Consider the following 15,532-nt stretch of genomic DNA (forward strand, 5'->3'; position numbering starts at 1 on the left):
ACAGCAAGTGCCTCTAAGCTCTGCACACTTTGCCTGAATCCCTGTTCCTGGCAGCTTTAATTCTGCCTCCTTCACTGCTGTCTCTCAATCAGTGCTCATTGAATGAATAGATATTATACATACAGTGTATAACAAGTCCTCTGAGAACAGGAGTCAAATCCCAGTCGCCTTTAATCTTAATAAATGTCGATGAAATCCATCACACAAGAAAAAAGTGCTGCATTGGGAAGGCAAACACTGTGGAAGCTAGAATCTGCTCCCAAAAGGGCAAGAGAGAAAGATCCAGCCATGTGAGTGCTGGGAAGGCAGCCAGAAGCTCTCACCATCATCTCTCTATTTTACATGCCAGGAATACTGTGCTGGGGACCTTCCTGGGTCTCCACTCAACGTGAAGTCTTGTAGAAGCCCAGTACTGTGGGATCTGAAACAGGGATGACCAGGCACCATGGGAGAGCACAGAGAAGGGGCACTGAGCCCAGACTTGGAGGCTCAAGTAGGCCTGGGGTGGTGACTCAAAGGCCCAGAAAAACAGGGGACAGAAGGCGTGTGGAAGGGCATTATGAAGACAGAAGCAGGGACCAGCATCATGAATTTGGGCACCTGCCAGCACTTTCATATGGCTGGAATGAAATGTCCACATGGGAAGCTGTGGGTGCTGAGACGGAAGCCGGGTCACGGAGGCCTGTGTGCTAAGCCAAGGATGTGAACTTCACCCCGAAAGCTAAGAGGAGCCACTGAAGAATTTTAAGCAGGACAGTACCATGATCTGATTTTTATTTTAGACTGGCCTCTACTTAAAGCTCACTCCATCAGCGGAGGAAAGATCTAAGACAGGCAGACCAGTTAGAGGCGATTGCAGTAAATAATGAAACCTAAGATGTCAGAGATGTTGAGGAGGTGGGTGACTGGTGTGGTGAACAGATGGTTAGCAGAGCTGATCAGAGGCAGAGAAAACAAGAGGCAGGTTGAGTTGGCAGGGAGAGGGGAGGTGGAGGTGAGCCCAGTGCTGGGGATCCCAGACACGCAGGCCTGGAGCTCAGAAGAGAGGGCTGGCTGGAGAGCAGGCTGGAGAATCAGCGGGCCCCAAGAGGTTGCCCAGAGAGCATCGAGAATGAGAAAAATAAAGACCCCAGCACAGGTCTTTGGGAAATTCTGCCATTTGTGAGCTTGTGGGAAGAGAGGAGCCCAGAAAAGGTCTGGGAAGGGAGGGCAAAGTCATCCACACCATCCAGACGTCAAGACAAAAGAGATGTCACTAAGCTGAGGGAGGAGACGGCTTCCAGAAGGGAGAGGGTACAGCACCGAGTGTCCAGAGACTGCACTGGGCAGAATAAAAGATAAACAAGAACAATTTTGGGTGGAGATGGGGGAAGCCTGGTGGCAGAAAGCAGGGCGCTGGAGTGAGTGGAAAATGAGGAAGAGGCCACCCTTTCAAGCAGGTTGGTTTTATAGGGACAACACCACAGCCAGAAGGGGGAGGGGTTGAGGGAGGGTTTCTTTAAAGGGGCATGTGCATATTTATTTGCCCAAAGGAGATACCAAGATAGAGATGGGTTGCTGGGGAGAGGCGGGGTGACTGATAGAGGTGAGGGAAAGGGATGCCCAGAACCCCTGGAGGGATTAGCCCCAGGAGTCAAGACACCACGTGGTGCTGGGATGGAGGAGGTGGAGAGTTGGGGGTCCACAGGGCAGAGGGAGAGGAAGCTGATAGCTCCAACTCCCCAGTGACAGGGCAGTCACTCCGCTCCAGCCGAAGACGTCAACATTTCCAAAAAGCCATATATTCCCTATTTTCTGTGAAATCTCTTGATTTTTAAATGTTTGCAACTACCTCAAAAAAAAGTTTTAATTGTTGTGCAGGCCCGAAACATGGCTCTGGCCCAGACTGAGCCAACGACCTCCCCAGCGAGCTCCCCAGGCTCCAGGATCTCCACACCCACAGCTGCTTCTTCCTCTCTTCTCACCCTTCACGTGGGCGTCTCCCCTCTGCGAGGCCTGAGAAAGCATTTCCTTTAGAGGATCGAAAATACTTTTTCCCAAACTCTGGTAGATCTTCAATTAGACGTAAATACTAACGCTTGAATTCTGTCTGCTCTCTGCCCCACCCTGAACTCTGAATTTAATAGACACTGTCCTATAAGCATGTAAATGTTCCACAAAACGCCCTCCAGACAAAGAAACCCTTGAGAAGCCTTCTGAAGGAGTCAATAATTCTTCTGTAGTAAGTGCATTTTCTACAAGCTTTTCAAAGAGCTGAAAGGAGAGAAGGAGAACTTGAGTTTCTAGGCCCTGGAGAGGGAGAGGCGGGGCCCCTGGTGTCCTGAGCCAGCTCTTTCTAGAGTGTGACTTCCATGGCCCAGGAAGGCACGGTCACCTGCGGATGCTCCCGGGAGCCTTATCTCTCGATGGAGGGTATCATTACTACAATTAAGGTTATCATTCTTTCAGTCCCCACCACCTTCTCTCACCTGCGTATGAGGTGCAGCCTGAAACTGCCCGGGCTTGGTGGTGGCTTCCACAGGTTTATTCTGGTGTTTGCATTCCAGTGCTGATGGCTGTGGTGTGGTCTAACAACAAGGACAAGGATTACTGCTGGGTCACTCATCAAACCATCCAATCAATTAACATTTCTCAAATGTCTACTGTGGGTATATAGAAAAACCAGAGGCCCCACCTTTACCCCCCACCACATCCCACCCAGCCCACTCCACCCTCGCTTGGAAGTTCTGCCCGTGGAAGAGATAACAGAATCTTAAGAAAGGAGCTGGTATACGCTGAAAGAATCCTTCTGTGAAAGTCCAGGGAACCTCATACAAAGGGGACAATGCCATCTCAGGTTCATCAGTTCAGCAGATCCAGTCCCTATCCTCAAGGATTTTGCAGTAGCAGAAGAAAGGAGATAAGGCGCAATTTAACACTGAGGAACAAGGTGCTGTCAAGTTAAGAAGGTGTAGAAAGGAGGGTTGTGAGTCACTGTCCACGGAGCATCTTCTCTCTGCTCAGCACTAAGCTGGATGTCATGGAGCAGGAGTTCCAATGGGTAGATTGAACTCCACTAGGAGTCCCTGAACCCTTATGTGGTAGATCGCCAATCCAGGGGTCACCAGCATCTCGGAACAAGGAAAGCCCACCTGTGCACGAGATTCCCTGGCCTATGCCAGGATTCTGTCTGCCAGCAACATGGAAACCATGGTTGTTATCAATACCTACAATGGGCTGTTCTTTTCATGTGCTTGTTCAAGTTGACCATCATCCCAAGAAATTTTCCTCAGGAGAAAGTAACTTGGAAGTTGATGAATGGAATGAGTCTAGATCTTCAATTTCAAACTGGTGAATTTTCTTATTCAGGCTTCCTTCTTACAGATGATCTATCTTTCCTGTCCCGAGCTTTCAGAGGGATGGTGGGGCCACTTAATTTTTCCTCACCATAAGTAATAATCAAATCCCTCATTAGATTTTCCCTAGGGCTGGAACCATGGATTATTTGTCTTTGTACCCTAGCACAGTGTCCCAGGGATTCTGGAAATGTTTGTAGCTTGAATAGATGACTGACGAGGAAAGGAAGGAAGGGAGGGAGGGAGGGAAGGAGGGAGGGAGGGAGGGAAGGAGGGAGGGAGGATGGAAGGAAGAAATATTTTTTTCAACTGAATGATCTTCATTTCTTTAACAACCAATGCCGTGAAAACTTTCAAGGCTCTTAAAAACTGCACATAGATTAACCCCATCCCACTGATTCTTCTCAGTCCACAAATTTTCAAAAATCCTAATAGATTAATCAGGTGTGAATTATTTTACAGAAACAATCTTGCTCTTCCAGAAAGGCTTTGGTTGAGTAATTAAGCATTCAATGACTCTTTCTTCTATTTTAATTTGTTCAATTTTCAATGATAAAATGAAATTCAGCATAAATCCAAAAAACCACAGAAGAAAGGAATGTTTTTTTCTTTCAGAAAGGACTGAATAATAATGGCAAACACGTTAGCACTTACCATGTGCCAAACGCTGTTTAAACTTGTGTGTTAACTCCTTATAGCAACTCCGGAGATGGTTGCTACTATTACTTCGTTTTACACAAGAGAAAACTGAGGCACAGAGAGCTTAAGTAACTTGCCCAAGATCACACAGCTAAGAAGTGGAAGAGCTGGGATTTGAACCCAGGCCTTCCAGTTTATGAATCCACACTCAAAACTGTTAAACCATCCACTCATGTTTTGCAGCATATATCAGAAAATGTGAGAGAAAAAAAAAAAGTCCAAAGCAAAGTCACCGGAATATCCAAAATAAGAAGTTATCCAAAAGAAAGTATGATTCTTAGCTAAATATATAGATTGCCTTGCAGTATCTTGTTGGTATAACTTGTGGCCAAAACTAGAGTGCCTTAGAAATCCCAGAGTAATATTACCAAAACCAGCAAAGCAAAGATTCTGTAGTAGCTAGACTGAATAAAGGGGTAGGACATGAATTTGGTTTTCAATTCACTTTAGAAAATGAAACAATCAAATCAACAAGCAAATGGTTTTCTGATACAAATATGAAATTAATCTGCTACAAATACAAAATTAATCTGAAACCACCAAAACAAGTCACACTGCCTTAAAATCCTATGCTCCCTCTAAAAAAGTAATCCTTAGGAGGAGGCCATTATTAAATCCAGCCATACTGGGTGGTGATTCCAATTCAATCACCAGAGATTAATATTAAGGCACTAAGGCGCTGGCCCAGTGGCGTAGTGGTTAAGTTCACATGCCCACTTTGGCGGCCCAGGTTTGCAGGTTCAGATCCTGGGCACGGACCCACACACTGCTTATCAAGCCATGCTGTGGCAGCGTCCCGTATACAAAATAGAGTAAGATTGGCACAGATGTTAGCTCAGCAACAATCTTCCTCAAGCAAAAAGAGGAAGACTGGCAACAGATGTTAGCTCAGGGCCAATCTTCCTCACCAAAAAAAATATATATATATTAAGGCACTAAATGATTCTAAGCTATATCTTGTTATAGAGAACCACGCCTAGAGACAACTTTCAGGAAGAAAAATCCTTTCACAACCACCATTTTGATGTTAGCCTGAATACAGAGGTTGAGAAAAATGGGAGAACACATGACCTCGACGTGGGTGGGGGAAGGGAACTAGCCGTAAAATTAAACAGTGTAAAATTTTAAATGCTCTTCAAGCTTTTCCTTTTAAAATGTACTTCTCTCTGGAAAACATTGTACTAGGTGATATGTGAGCTTAGAAAAGATTAAGGAAGGACACAGCCCAGGGTATGGCTTCTGATGTACCAGAAGATGGGCCTGATATCATCAAAGCCAAGCAAAGGACGGAACCAACAACTTCTGCTGACGTGTTCTGAGCTGATCAAAGAAGAAACCCAGAGGCCGGAGAGCAGAGAATGCACTGCTGCATCGGATTGGACAACTTGACATCGTCATTCCAGGACACGGCCACTGTGTGGCAGGAAAGGACGTGGAGGAAGGGCAGGCTGTGGCACCAAAGAAGTTGGAGCCACTCCAGAGAAGCGAGGACAAGCAGGGGAAAAGAGAGGTCATTCTCTTGCCGTCCTCCAAGACCCCAGACTCTAGCGTTTTACATCTAAAGGTCACAGTAAAATATGTGGAGAAAATTGATACATAACTACTACTATCCAAAAGGGTAGAGACCTGATTACTTATTCATTCCATGTAAAATAGTTACTAAATAACAGAACACATAACAGTTAAATAGCATTATTACTATACATGTGATTATGTTACTAATATGAATCACAATTTCCTGGCCAAGAAGATAGAACTGAAATTTGTATTCTAACAATGAGATGATGTTTTTTGACCAACAGACTGGTGAAAAATAAAGGAGATCAACAAAAACCAATAAGGGTATGGAGAAAGCAGAGGCTTTCAAGCCCAAATGTGGGAATATATATGGATACAGCCTCTTGGGAGGGCGATTTGGAGTAGCTATTAAAATGTTAAGTGCATGTGCTCCTACACCCAGCAAGCCCATCTGTAGGTATCCCAGTGAAATACCTGTACATGTGCTCAAAGTGGTTGTGCAAGGATGTTCGCAGACACTGGAAATGACTCAAAGGTCTGTCGGTAGAGGAATCATTAGACAAACAACACTTCATCTATGCTATGCGATATTTCACAACAGTGAAAAAGAATGAAGTGGATCTGTAGTTACCTACACAGACCATCTCCAAAACATATTATTAAGTGGAAAAAAGCAAATTGCAAAACAATACGGTGTGATCTTACTTATGGTTTCTTTTAACCTGCCAAGCTACAGTCTGTGTTCACATACAGATATGTCCAAATGCATAGAGCAAAGTCTGCAGGACGTATGCCAAGATGGTAGCTGTGGTTAGCGCTAAGGAGGAGCGTGCAACTGGGTTTGGGACAAGGAGACCTTCCCTTATTGTTTGAATATTTTATAAACATGAATTGCTGTGTGGTATAATTAAAATTAAATCTTTGGAAATGTGAGTTTTAAAAACATCTACCTGCCCAAAAGAGTGTTCAGCAGGGTTGAAAGTATTTTACTAGCTGTGATTACTTCAACCAGAGGAGGTGCATTCAATAGTTATTTAGCTAAATATTTATTTAGCACCTACTAGGGGCCAGGCACTGTTCTAGACTCTGAGGATAGATTAAAAATCCCTGCCTTCTTAGAGTTTATATTCCAGTGGAGTTTACGGCATCACCTCCTTTGGGATGGAAGGCTCCAGGAGAGAGGTATGAGGAGATAAAATATACCCCAAGGCAGGCGCATGACAGAGATGGGCTCTGGTCATGCCTTCTAAGCCAGGGAAAGAAGAAAAGGCAGAAATAGTTTAAGGCTTTAGTGTAGCCCACAGCATCTAGCTGGCCCCTCACTAAACACTCTCTGTGTCTGCTCCAACCAGCTGCGCAAGTTTGGATGCCTGCAGCAGGGCAGCTCCTGTGCCACACCCCAGGCCTCACGGAGGGATTGAGAACCAAGCGGAAGGGGGAAAGGGTGCAGCCAAACTCTGGTCTGCCTTAGGAGCTCCTGGCTCCTTGGGGCTACCAATTGAGAGTTCCTTTCCTGCATGGGGCCACTTAGAACGATGATGGCTGAGAGCAAACAGGAAGGACAGAAGGACAGACAGTAAGAAGAGGAAAGTGAGTGAATGGAAGGAAGTGGGAGGAGAGGGGAAAGGAGCCTGTGTAGGAGCTGACAGTGATCCACTCTGGCCAAAAAGGGGAGAACAGTTCCCTTCATGTACCATCTGGCACCAGAGCAAGGCCGGCAGCCCTTACTGTGCTGGACCATGCGAGAGCCCGCTGGTCCTCCACGTCCTCCCTTCCCCTTCCTCGGCTCCTCTGTCCCCCACACTGGGCCACCTGGCTTCCAGCTGTGCTTCTTGTCTAAGCTGAACAGAAGAGGGAACAGGGCAGGTGAAGAGACTGAAGGGGACCTAACACGAAAAAGTGGAACTGAGACTAAACTTACCGCGGTGATCATTTCCCAGTATATACATATGTCAACTCATTATGTGGTACACCAACAACGAATACAATATTCTATGCCAATTATATTTCAATAAAACCGGAAAAAGAAAAAGAGAAACTGAGTTTGGGGCTCACCCAAGAGATGAAACACACCATTTAAGGTGAGAAGGTTAAGGGAATCCTGTATCACAGACCAATCTGCATTTACAGAAGGACGGCACAGAGAGGGCCCATGGAAGCAAAGGAATGACTCACTAATAGTGAAACTGCAGACATCCTTGACAAGCCAGTAGAGGAAAGATTTCAGGCTAGGGCAGCCTTTCCTGAGGCCCTCAAATCACACCTTATAGGCAACGGGCTGCCCTACCTGAGCCAGGCCCAGCCAGCTTCCCTGCTATGCCCGTTCACACGGGTGCTAGAAGGCTGAGGTAATCTGATTGGCCTGGAGATTCACGTCTGCTAAGGAAGCCTGGCTTTGTTAACAATCAGGCTCAGCTTGGAACCTGTTCCTCCCACACCTACGTGCTGTCTCTCAGAGAGTCCCTGATGAGACACACAGGGCGTGGTCAGCAGCTTTGCATTGCTCCAATGATTAATAAAATCCAGTGGGCTTTCAACTACCAAGCCCGGTTGACCATACGGGATATCAAGCTAAAGAACCACCCACTTCATTTCTTTTCCACTTTGAACTAAGAGAATCAACTGGGAGTTTGATGAACTGAGAGAATCAACTGACCCCCCACTTCACGTAGTAAATAATCCTTTCATCTCGCCGACCTCAGGAGCTTGCTCTCTGTGGACAAGGAACCAGCACAAGCCACCTGGGTCAGCGGTCATTTGAACAAGTCCGCGTTGGGCTGGGAATGGTGTTTCTTTCTTGACGATGGGATGTGGGTATTGCTCAAACACACTGCATCACATTAAAACACACAATTCCATACCCACTTCCCCAGGAGATTTCTGATCTCAGTGCCTCAAAATCTACTTTCTAGGGGCCAGCCCCGTGGCATAGCGGTTAAGTGCGTGCACTCCGCTGCTGGCGGCCCAGATTCGGATCCCGGGGTGCGCACCAACACCCCGCTCATCAAGCCATGCTGTGGTGGCATCCCATATAAAGTGGAGGAAGATGGGCACAGATGTTAACCCAGGGCCAGTCTTCCTCAGCAAAAAGAGGAGGATTGGCATGGATGTTAGCTCAAGGCTGATCTTCCTCACACACACACACAAAGAAAAATCTACTTTCTAGGAGGACTTTGCCCAAACTTGGGAAAGATAAACACATCTACCAAACCCCAGCCTTGATGTCCTTGAAGGAGGCTTAGAAACGCTCTGAAAAGCATAGAATCGAGTGCTGTATGCTCGGACACCACAAATGCTCTCCTACGCTCACATGTCAGGATTTCACAGCCAAGTGCTGCCCAGCAAAATACACAAGGGCTTTGTCTCATTCTGCAACCGTCTGCGCTGGCAACAGGGCCCCTGTTGCTGTGTCTGTCCAGCTCAAAAAGGAGAACAGCGGGGGACCGGGGTGGGGGCAGTTAGCTGCAACAAAGAGAAGGCCAGCCCCACCTTGCTTCAGGTGGAAAACACAACTCTCCATGTCCTGGCTGGGGTTTCTAGCCAAAAATTTCACTAGGAAGGGAGGGAGGGAGAAGAAGGAGGGAGAATAAATGAAGATGCTTTCTTTGTACCACCTTCTTAATAAAACAAAGCCTGCCAGGGCACTCAGAATTTCATCAGAAAGATGTATTTTTATTTATTTATTTATTTATTTATTTATTTATTTATTTATTTATTTATTTATTTATTTATTTTTGTGAGGAAGATCAGCCCTAAGTAACATCCAATGCCAATCCTCCTCTTTTTGCTGAGGAAGATTGGCCCTGAGCTAATATCCGAGCCCGTCTTCCTCCACTTTATGTGGGATGCCACCACAGCATGGCTGCACAAGCGGTGCATCAGTGCGTGCCCGGGATCCGAACAAGCAAACCACGGGCCCCCACAGCGGAATGCACCCACTTAACCGCTTGTGCCACTTGGCCGGCCCCAAATGCATTTTTTTAAATTAATAAAAACAAAAATAATCTATTGGGAACAGAATCATCAAAAGTCACACTTCCCAGATTTAAGCAATGAGTGACATTTCAGATGCCAGCCACTGGTTTTGGACCCAACTGATCAGATCTGGGGACCCCACTCCTCCTCCATGCCCCAGCTTTCTTCCTCTCTTCCTTCCTCCTCTTCAATTCTTGGCCATCATATCTCTGCTGCAATTCTGGCGGGGGGCATCTCGAACCCACTCCTGTCCCACCTTCTTCTCCCACCAAACCCCTGCAGGTCTCTTCCCCACTCAGCACGCACTCTGTGGCCACCACCTTTCTTGGACTTCAGCTCCTCACCTTCTGAGTCACCAACCTTTTGCTTTACCTCCTTTTCACCCCAACAAGGCAGTCCTGCCTGCCAGAAACATGTGGATTTTGAAGAGTTTGCTGACTGACAGGCTGCACACTTTCCATCCCTTGCTGAAATTAAATCAGACTCATCAACAACTGAAGGAGAGCAGCTGATATGCAAAACTTTAGCCATGACTTATTCCGGAACCAGTTCTGGTGTCTGGTTGGTTGGTTTGGTTTGGAATTGTCCATATGTTTTTACCCCACGTAGAGGCTAACGCCTCTTGGCAATCAGGAAAATACACAGTAATGGACAGAAGGAAAACTGGAGCACGTGTTGCTGAGGGGAAGTGTGTCAAGTGATAAGACAGTGATAGGAGGGCGTATTGAGTTTGTGTCGTGTGCCGTGTGCCCTGTGCCTGGCACTGTGCTGCCGATATGATGCTGAACAAGCAGACTGCATCCCCCCTCACAGAGCTGACAGTCTGATCCAGGAGGCAGACAGCCAGGCAACTGATCACAGATAATTTAATATGAACAGTGCTGAGAACAGGAAAGTACAGAGCAACTGGAAAGCCCGAGCGCTGGCAAGAGCGGGGTATGTTAAGAGTGCTAGAAAGAGCTGAGTGTGGCTGGAGAGGCCAGTCTGAGGCTGCAGGAGTTGACAATGGCCGGAGTCAAAAGCAGGGGAGTGCTCAGGAGACTGGAGGGGCGAGCACTCCTGGGGCGTTGGCTGGAACACGGAAAGGCTGAGACATACAGTGCTCAGAGCCACCTCCAAGACCTTTTCTGCCCTGCGTGAGCCTAGATGCGGTTCAAGCTGTCTCAGTAAAGCATTCCTATCCAACTTTCCACCCTCTTGTTTAGTGAGAGTTAACCAAACGCCCACGAATACAGAGCAACCCAGAGTCGGAGCAGAGTCGGCAGGAGGCTCGTTCCACTCCCCATGTTTTTTCCTGTCCTTATTTCCGACATCAGAAAAGCACTATCAAAGGTTCTCCATGATTATGTAACAAGAACGTGGCCAGCAAGCTTCAACCGACACACAGGATCCAACCATTTCCCTTTAGAAATCCTTAAACACCAAAGGTGAGTGTTTGCACAACTTGCTGTGCGGGCTTTTTAACCGTGGGTTGCTGGCAAGCTCTGGAATCACCTTCCAGCAGCAAGAATCTTATTAATCCAAGGTATTTATTTCCTTTTGATAAACAATAATGTGTAATTTCCCATTCTGAGGGACAGTAATTACTTCAAACAAAGGGCAGTCACCAAAAACAGTATTTACAGGGAGTGGTTTTCCTCCATATGAGGAGTGTAGCTCAGTTAAAAAAAATTATAATTTTGTTAAAAAGCCCTTGGCTAAAAGCATTAATTTGTTTCTCAGATATCATTCAAGAGACGATTAATTTTTGGAAAAACAAGGTGTTCAAACAGAGAGAGGAGAGCAAAAATCCACCCCTCCCCACCAGGCACCCTGGACCACCAGCTCTAATCCCAGCTACGCATGGTGCTGAGTGTGCCCACCTGGCTCCTCTCTCCCACAGCTAAATTCCTAGAATTTATTTTCTAGGAATTTAGACAATCCACACCGGCTGCCTCCACTCTTTCACTTGACCTCCCTAATCTGCCTGAAGGGCCCACTTGAAATTCAAGCTGTGAGCCGGACTTGGACTCTTACAAGTAGAAACTGCCCTGTCATTCTTCTCTCCTGCCTGCTCACATTCCAGCCCTCCCCACTGCCTGGCCATTGGACACAGGGGATGGAGGCCGGATGGGCACTGGCTGGAAAGGCCAGAGGTTGTCAAAAGCCTTTCCCCTCACCTGCGCGGGAGTGGGGACCTTAAGGCAGGCAGGGGTCGGTGCCCCTGCTACAGACCAGGGTTCTGCAGCTCAGCATCCGGGGCTGTGTCAGGCCCCCAGAGGGGAAAGCCAGGCGGGCACCCACCCCCGCTGTTTGCGAGGCTTTGCTAAAAGGCTCTCCTGTCCCAAAATACCCGAGCTGCCTGCCCACGGGCCTGAAATAACCACCATGAGAGACCCATCCTTCAGGGCCCAAAAGCTCTCTTTTTAAATGTAAATATCCCAAAGTATCAACGTATAAGGCGCTGGCACTCTCCAGCACAGCAGTTCCTCAGAGTACAAAGCTGTCGATTGAGGCAAGTCTGGACTAAGGGAAAAGCATGCCTCCCTCCACCGTTTGGCGCTTAGGTACCTCCCAGAGTATGGGGGCTAACTCCCGCGGCCACGCAGTAGGAGGTGTGAACCTGGCCTCCAGCAACCTCCCCACGGCCCCCCAGGGTCTTCCTTCCCGGCTTTGCGCGGAGCTGAGCTCGGCGCCCGGCCCCCACCCCCACCCGGCCGCCGCAGGGGATGTGCCTCGCAGCAGCCTTTGGGTGGATAAAAATCTGCCTGGCAACAGGTCACGAGACCCGGATGCGGCCTAGCGATTGGTAGTCCGGCCGAACGGGGCGGGGCGTGGCGGCAGATGCTCCCTGGAGAGTGTCCTCCTCTCCGGAGCCCTGTTGCTTCTCTCCCTCCTACTCCTCCGGCACTGGGGGTCTCTGTGGGAGCCTCTCTTACTCCCTGGACGCTGGCGGCCCCAGGGTTACAGTATGGGGAGCTTAAGGGAGTCATCTGTTTTCTGGCTGGAGCGGGGAACTTGTGCAAGCGCGCTGCTTTACTTAGGTTGTACGTTCATTTGGGGCGCAGGAGGGACTTATTTAGATGGGGAACGGTGCTAAAGTCCCCCTAAATCCCTTTACACTGTCCCTGCTCCCTGGGGGTCCTCTCTTCTTTCCTTCTCTCTCCACGCCCTTGCACTTTCCCGGCCGCTCTTACCCAAACCTCCCCCTTCCCTCTCTCCTCGTACCAGGGCTTTGCTCCTCCCCTGCTGCCTTCTCCGTCCCGGCCCCTGGCCACGCCGCCTCCGTCTCTGCCCCATCCGGGGCTCGCTCTTCTGTTTTCCCCCTAGATTTCTATTTGCTTCCTTCTTCCCTCGCGCCCGCATAATTTTCAGGAATGGAGAGCCAGTTGTCAGAGCTCGTGGAGGCTCCTTTCCCTTGAGCAGGGCACCAGGGTGGGCTTGCTCCGTCCCACCCAGGAGGCGGGGAGGTCCTCCTGCTCCCACTGCTGAGTGTCAGCACGTTCTCAAGGCGGCTCCAGTCGGCCTCAGCCCTGGAGCCAAGCAGGGCCAGCAGGCAGAAGCATAGGAGGGGGGACTCTGTCCACACTTTGACAGCAGCCCCAGGTTCATGGTTTCAGATCCCAGACTTGGACCTACACTCCAATCGTCAAGCCATGCTATGTCGGCATCCCACATACAAAGTGGAGGAAGATGGGCATAGATGTTGGCTCAGCAACAAGCTTCCTCAAGCAAAAAGTCCTCTTTTTGGGCAACAGATGTTATCTCAGGGCCAACCTTCCTCACACACACAAAAAACAACCCCACAAAAAACCCAAAAGATAAGTATCAGCAAGGATGTGGGGAAATTGGAACAATGTACACTGTTGGTGGGAAATGTAAAATGGCACAGCCACTATGGAAAACAGTATTTTTTGAGGTTCCTCAAAAAATTAAAAGTAGAACTACCATATCATCCAGCACTCTCACTTTTGAGTATTTATCCAAAGATTTGAAATCGAGATCTCAAAGACATATCTGCACTTTCATGTTCATTGCAGCGTTATTCACCATAGCCAGGATATGGAAACAAACTATATGTTCATTGACAATGAACGGATAAAGAAAATGTGATATAAATATATATACAATGAAATATTATTCAGCCTTTAAAAAGAAGGAAATACTGGCATGTGGGACAACATGGATGAATCTGAAGGATATTACCCTAAGTGAAATAAGCCAGCCACAGAAGGAAAAAATACTGCATAGTCTCACTTATATGAAGTATCTCAAATAATCAAACTCATAGAAGTAGAGAGTAGAATAGAGCTTACCAGTGTCCAGGGGATGGGGAAATGGGAGTTGTTGTTCAATAGGTATGACATTTCAATTATGCAAGGTGAATAACCTCTAGAGATCTGTTGTACAACATAATGCCTATAGTTAACAATATTGTGCACTTAAAAAAAAATTGTTAGGAGGGTAGGTCTCATGTTAAGTGAGCACTTATCACATTTAAAAAAAAGCACAAGGGCGTGAGAAAACTTTTGGAGGTGATGGATATATTTATTACCTTGATTGTGGTGATGGTTTCACGGATGTACACATATGTCCAAACTCATCAAATTGTATACATTAAATATGTACAGGTTTTTGTATATCAATTATACCTCAATAAAGCCACTTTTAAAAAGGGAAATCATTTCTGAAGTCGTATGAACAGATTTATCTCCTTCTAGGATATGCTTCCTGTCAGGTACATATTCGCCTGCCACTTTGATGACAGTATCTCTGGAAAACATAGTGTGGTAATTAACTAATTATAATACTTCAATGCATTCTCCTTAATAAGTAATCAAACTTGAACCTAAAAAATGTGAAAAGAAAAATAATAAAGCTTCTAGATGAAAATTAGAAGACTATCTCCATAATCTTGGGATAAAGACTATTTCATAAACTGAAAACAAAAAAGCGTTAATCATAAAATAAAAGCCTGGTAAATTGGACTGCTTTACAATTAGGAAGTTCCATTCATGAAGAAACACTAGAGAGTGAAAAGCATATATGAATATACATATATATGAATCTAAAAGCATATACACATAAATGTGGGGATATAAAATTTCCCTGGATTTCTTATTGTTCCTGTAAAAAGCAGTAGATTCCTAAGACTCTTTACCTGCCTTGAGAAGTAGAACTATAGCCCTTTGTCTAGTTAATTGCTCTGATCCAAAAAGATCTTGTCTTCCCTACAGAGTCAAATGGGTACAGCCATGGACTAGGTTTCTAGATTAAACCCCAAAGTGCCAGGAAGAGTAGCACTATTTTCGGTATTTATGCTTCAAGGAGGACTGAGGCTCAGGAACTTAGAGACATCTCTAAAAAAGCTAAGACACACAAGGGGCTATTTGGTTCCTGGAGACATTTTATTTACATACCAAATGGCTCTAGTAAGGAGAAGACCTTTTCTGGAGGAGGGAACAGCGGCCTCCTTTCCCTTTATAAGCAGAGTAGAATCATTTTTCCTTGCCCCTTGCCTGTGGGCATACAGTTATTCAAATAAGACGCCTGACCTGGCTGTCATCATGTAGCTCCAGCAATAAGACAGGGTAAGGGGGTCCAACATACTAATTATTTACTGAGAGGTAATTGATAAGAAATCTGTCTCTTGTCTAGAACGTCTCATTGCACATTCAGGATAAAATTAATAGAGATAAATTTTAAAAACTCAACAATAGAATATTAGAGTTTTAATATCATAGTTTCAATTTTAAGTAAAGTTACTCTATACAACATCAACATATAAAAGTCAATTGCATGTCTATATGCCAAAAGCAAGCCAGTTGAATATGAAACTGAAAAACAGATACCGTCTAAAAAGCAAGTAGTTATGAGTAAATATATGCAAGAGTTCTTGGAGAAAAATATAAAATTTTATTTGGAGACATTTTAAAGATCTAAATACGTGGAGATGCTGGGGGTCTACTCACTTAAAAGAAATACTGCAACACAAATGTGGTATTAGATCTTGCAGCCAACTGTGC

At 46.3% G+C, this 15,532-nt stretch overlaps 1 long non-coding RNA gene across 1 annotated transcript in view; it reads right to left on the bottom strand.

The window, feature by feature from the left end:
• LOC147914704 (uncharacterized) overlaps positions 1 to 12,924 on the bottom strand; it is a 30,855-nt gene extending 17,931 nt beyond the window's left edge. The window contains exons 1-2 of the long non-coding RNA XR_015554881.1: positions 12,735 to 12,924; positions 2,469 to 2,567 (exon numbers count right to left, since the gene is read on the bottom strand). This is a non-coding gene — a long non-coding RNA (uncharacterized LOC147914704). The remainder of the gene's footprint in view (positions 1 to 2,468; positions 2,568 to 12,734) is intronic.
• Between the last annotated feature and the right edge of the window lie 2,608 nt (positions 12,925 to 15,532).

This window comes from Ceratotherium simum, chromosome 17 (genome assembly GCF_057802395.1).
Source record: "Ceratotherium simum simum isolate JZ-2026a chromosome 17, ASM5780239v1, whole genome shotgun sequence".
NCBI classification, from domain to species: domain Eukaryota; kingdom Metazoa; phylum Chordata; class Mammalia; order Perissodactyla; family Rhinocerotidae; genus Ceratotherium; species Ceratotherium simum.